We start from the raw sequence: 4,954 nt of genomic DNA on the forward strand, positions 1-4,954 counted from the left end.
TTTAGCATTGTTGATAGCATTTTTGGCTTCCTCTCCTAAGGACTTCCTACATGATCATGGTCTTCATTCTGTTGTCCCTTTTCCTACTACTTGTCCACTTTGTTAATCCCCAACCACCAAGAGACTGTACCAGTTATTTTCTCCCCTTGGGTTTCCAGGTTGTGTTGCAGGAGTGTGGTGGGAGAATGTCATAAACATGATCCAACTGGTTCCTGCAAACAGTTTACTTGGTGGAATCCACACTCTTGATTTAATCATTCTCTTTATCTCTAAGATTCCTCATCACATACCTAGCCAAGCTCTCCTCTTCGAACAAATACTTACAGAGCACCAGCCAGATGTCAAGCATCAGGTAGTCTAAACACAGTCTCACCACCTTCACTTTCTACAGGAGATTATACAACATTCTGAGATGGGTCCAAGTCACCATGATGTATGAATTTCATTAACTCCTCTCTAATTCCCTTCTCTCCTCTTCTCTCTTCTTCTTCTCTCTCTCTTAAACTATCTTGCTCTCTCTCCTCTCTTGCATTTCTATATAAATGCTTCTCCTTTCTTTAGAAAAACAAGCTTCATTTCTCTTTGATGTTACTAATCCTGGTCACCAGCCCTTGCCTCTTCTGAGATTTATGTCATCAATTATTGATTCTGTTTAAATCATTTATCTGGTCCTCTTCACTGGATTATTCCCATCACCGGGCACATATTTTAGTAAGAGCTGAATATATGTATGCTGTATACTAGAATAAAAAGAAGAGGAAGATGAAGGGGGAGGAGGAGGAAGAGGAAGGGAGAAAGAAAAGGAAGGAGGGGAGAGAGGGAAGAAGTAGGAGGGAAGGAAAGAGGAACATGGAAAGAAAGAAGAAAAAAGAGCAGAAAGAGAAAACAAGAGAAACTTTTCCCTTGGACTTGCTAATCCTTCAGGTCAAACTATGGTTTGCTCTCTCCTTGCAAGGACACCTGAATATTTCCTGGAACAAGTCTAACTCACAAACTAACTAAGTGCGACAGTCTGGTTTCAAGCTCTTTTCCCCCTTGAAATCACCTTGCCTGAGGTCAGAAGTCCAGTGGTTAAATTCAGTTGTTTCCCACTCATTCTCCATCAAGGTCACACTGACCTTGATGGCCACTCCCTACTGCTTCCCTCCTTCAGGAGTTGCTGTGTTCTTCCATTCTTCCTGGCTCCTTCCTTCTTCCTTTTTTTCTTCTTCTTCTCCTTCTTCTCCTTCTTCTCCCCCTTTTCCTCCTATTCCTCCACTGTTATGCCAGATTCGTGGGACCCCAATAGACCCCCAGGAGCTGAATCCGATGCAATCACACAACAGTCTTTATTGCAAGCTCGAGCCTGGACTCACAACCGTTTCCGACACAGCCGTCCCAGGGAGTGAGTCTTGGTCCTTTGTTCAGTGAGATTTTATAGGTTTTTTTGGGGGGAGATACTCTATGTGTCACACAGCAAATCATTCCATACCGCAGGAAAGTCAAACAACAACTCTTAACATTGATTAGCACATTCAATGGCGGGAACAAGTTGGGTAGGGGTGATTGGTCAGTACAAGAGGGGGATTCATTTGAACTGATTGGTTTAGAACACGAGGGGTGTACTGCTAAACTACAAACTGCATGGTTTCCCAACATGTTATCAACCACCATAAACTACTGGGGGGTCATCTGGCATCCCTGGTATTTTCCCTGTCTCATGCTGATTGGAGGTTGCTAGGGAGGTTGCTATGGGTCCCCACCTAGCCTGACTGAGTCAGGGACACCTGGTGCCACAGTTCTCTCCTGTTATTTACTGACAAACAACTCAGCAGGGTGGGTATGTGCTTAGGAGTGCTCTGTGGGTTTTTCCAAGGACAAGGGTCATGCCCCCTTCTTTGGACAGGCTTTGCTCTGAGGTAGAGACTGGTTTCTTAAAAATGGAGACACGTTAGTTTCTCACCACCTCCTTTCATCCTACTTCTACTCCTTTATTTTGTGGGGTACCATGGGTTGAACTCAGGGGCCCTCAACCACTGATCCACGCCCCCAGCCCTATTTTGTATTTTATTTAGAGACAGGGTCTCACTGAGTCATTTAGCACCTCACTTTGGCTGAGGCCGGCTGTGAACTCAGGATCCTTCTGTCTCAGTCTCCCAAGCCACTGGGATTACAGGCATGTGCTACAGTGCCTGGATTCTCCTCCTTCTTAAAAGGCAAAATGAAAATAAAAAGATATCTTTTCTTTTAAATTAAAAAAAAGTGGTTTTGCAGGGCCCATATTTCTCCCTCCCACCCATCTCCAGCTATAAGTGATCTAAAAACTGTTCTGATAACTTCATTTTCATGGATTTAGTTATGATATCTATGCTAAGGATTTTCAAATTTCTTTCTGTATGGAGCATTTCCAGTTGTCTGCCAAACATTTCCTTCTGAATGGTGATGTCATCTTGGTACCTCAATTGCAGTGTGCTCTTCTGTATATACCTTCTCCTGTTTCCCTATCAGGCTCTGCTGTGTCCACAGCTGGGGAGACGTGTTGTCTAGGCATGGCTAGGAAATTAGTGGGACAGAGAAGCTGATGGGCATTGGAGTTCCAGGCCCCTCTTGAAAATTCCAGGTTTTCCAAATTGGCCTACCAAAAAACCTCTAATGCCAGTTCATGAAATACTAATCTAATGAATGTTTGTAATAGAGATAGGACTCAGGTGTTCTGGGAATGTAGAAAACAGACAATGAATTCTGCTCATGTGACAGGGGGTAGCAAAAGTTGTATATAAAATTTGCCACTGCAGAGGACTTTAAATCATGAGTAGGACTGACCTATTGGGAAAAAATGTATATAAAAAAGGACTTTGGTTATATGAGAAGCAAATGAGAGGCAAAATGTAAATATGTTAAAGTTTATGGTATAACTGGGAATTTTTAAAAATTTTATGTGAACAAAATATACAAGAGAAGAAGAAAAATAAGTAGGCCTGCTTTGTGAAGGCTTTAAGAGGGAGATTATGGTCAGACGGACTCTAGACGTAACTAATCTAAAAGCAACGGCTAGTCCAGACACTGCAGTGTGAAAGAAAGAAAATGAAGGCCTAAAACAAGGAATTAGCAGCAAGAATGAACAGGAAGGGATGCATTCAAGGGACTAGCCAAGGTCAAATCTCCATATTGATATAGTGAGAAACATGAAATGGAAGAGAGCCCCATCCAACAATTTATATTGGGTGGCCTGCAGGGAGGGGTGTTGCTGCTTTAAAGTAAGGAGGATCCCTGAGCTATTCAGATGAGGCCTGACCCAGGTAGGTACTTGTGGAATCCAAGCTGAAGTGTTTGGGGTTTGACAAGTGATGCATGGCTTAAACAGTGAAGTGAAGCAATGTTACTTTGTTGATTCAGGTGCTTCACTGCGTCAAGTGCAGAGCTCCACATGGAATGGGGTGACATCCCTGCCATCTACTGGGTAAAATGTCGATTCTATTCTTTCAAGGAAGAGTCCTTGAAAAATGTTTCTTGTCCTGTGTTCATTCCTGATTTAGTATTGCAGTATAAAGTGAGAGGCCACAGAGAAGACTTCAAAAGTGCTGATGATATTCTGTCATTTCCTAATTGTAGTGGGTGTAGTGGTTAGGATTCTCCAGAGAAATGAAACCAAGAGGATGTGTGTGTATGTGTGCGTGTGTGTGTGTGTGTGTGTGCGCGCGCGCGCGAGACAGAGGAAGAAAAAGAGATTTATTTTTAGAAATTGGCTCACTTGAGTGTGGGGGCTGTCAATCCCAAATCTGCAGAGTCAGCCAGCAGGCTGGAGACGTAGGGAGGAGCTAATATGATATTTCAAGTTAGAAGTAATTCTGCTGGCAGGATTCTCCTTTCATCCAGGGAGAGCAATCTTTTTCTATTAATATTTTCAACTGATTTGATATGGCCTATCCATATCCTGGAGGGTCATCTGCTTTACTCAGAGTCTTCCAATTTAAATGTCAGTCTAAAAATACCTTCATAGAAACATCTAGAATAATCTCTGACCAAATATCTGGTACTGTGGTCTAATCAAGTTGACATAAAATTCACCATCACGGGTGTGTACACAGATATTCTTTGAAACTATAAATATACATTAAAATAAAAACAAAGTCAACATCATTCTTTCGCTTGAAAACTGGGATTATCATTTGGAATATAATCTCCTTGGGTTGGCCAAAACAGTTGTGAAAGCCCCTGTGAACAAAAAAAAAAAAAAAAAAAAAGTGATGACTTAAAAAATGCCCAACAAAGGCCCTTTGTAATAGAACACAATGAAGTATATAAGGTGAAGGGCAACGTGTAAGCTGGTCCTCTTTGTTCTCACTTGCCTGGTCATACATTATCAATCTCCTGTTGATTACAAAGGTTGCTAAAAGTTCAGGACATTTGCTGAGGTGTTAATTAAGGGAAGAATTTAGAAAATGTCCTAAGAGTTGCTTTTGTCTGCCATATAATCAGAGTTGAGAGGCAGGGAGGAGGGCTGTCTAGACACCACCAATCCCGCCACTCCTGGCAGCTGACAGTTTTTCCTTGCTTGAAACGGCTTCTGCTGGCACAAGCTGGTATTCACTATTCCTTTAAAAACTTATTGTCTAAATCCACCCAGGGGATAATGTTTAATGTTCAGACTAATTTGGACCATCTGTCATCTAGAAGACACATTTACTGCACCCACAGTTAAGTGCAGAGCAAGGCAAATGGGAATTTCTCTGTTCATCAAAATAATGTTCCTTAAAAGTGATGTGTGTATTGAAGTTCCATTAAATCAAATTTTATTTCAAATACCCTAGAGAAGTTCATTCTTAAAGGAGCCCAATGATGAATAATTTTATAATTTTAACTTTCTTATGTTCCTTTTTTATAAGCAGCCAATAATTAGGTGCAGTGTACAACACAGACTGCAGTACCTTGACAGGTTACCACTGTTCACATAAAATCCACTTGCCATCATTAC

Source organism: Urocitellus parryii, chromosome 10 (genome assembly GCF_045843805.1).
Source record: "Urocitellus parryii isolate mUroPar1 chromosome 10, mUroPar1.hap1, whole genome shotgun sequence".
NCBI lineage: Eukaryota > Metazoa > Chordata > Mammalia > Rodentia > Sciuridae > Urocitellus > Urocitellus parryii.